The sequence below is a fragment of the Euprymna scolopes genome, chromosome 15 (assembly GCF_053919585.1).
Source record: "Euprymna scolopes isolate OS-2025 chromosome 15, ASM5391958v1, whole genome shotgun sequence".
In the NCBI taxonomy this organism is placed as follows: Eukaryota; Metazoa; Mollusca; class Cephalopoda; order Sepiida; family Sepiolidae; genus Euprymna; species Euprymna scolopes.
In genome coordinates, this window is record NC_136496.1 from 106,777,637 (window position 1) to 106,778,224 (window position 588).

At 40.5% G+C, this 588-nt stretch overlaps 1 pseudogene; it reads left to right on the top strand.

Annotated features, from left to right (window-relative positions):
• The first annotated feature begins 450 nt into the window (after positions 1–450).
• LOC145294451 (U2 spliceosomal RNA) lies at positions 451–588 on the top strand (annotated as a pseudogene).

Here is a 588-nt window from a genome sequence, read left to right on the forward strand (position 1 = left end):
TCGGCTCCCATTTTTAGTCACGTGCAAGCGACTCTATAAGTCGTTGGGTCGTTCGGTCGGTCGGTCTGCCCGTAACACTTTTGCGCTTGGCCTTTTTGGTTAAGATTAAAGGTCTGTTGTTAATAGATGCTGTTCTTAGTTTTTTTAAGCTTTTTTTGGCCTTTTAGTCAAGATCAAAGCGTTTTGATTGTAATTTTCATTTTCACGAAATAAATTATATATAAAGATCAAAGTATAATATCAGTTCCGGCAGATACTGCAAGCAAAGACCATATGTGGGGACAGCCCCACATATAAGACCTTGGTCAATGTAGGGGCAACCCTTCATACCAATTGTCACAATCCAGCTCCCCTACTCCCCGGGGAGTTGGTCCTCATTTCCCCTTCACTCCTCACTTTAAAAATCGGCCTTGTGCCTAATTTGCTCGGTGGGGGAGCAAATAAATATCTACCCTTTTCTCTGCCTTTTGGCCAAGATCAAAGTGTAGTATATGTTCTTACTGCATGCTGTACTTATGTTTGTAACTTTGTCATATAAAGTAGGGGATCACTTTTCTGTATTAATTTAATGTAAAATGATCACCCACT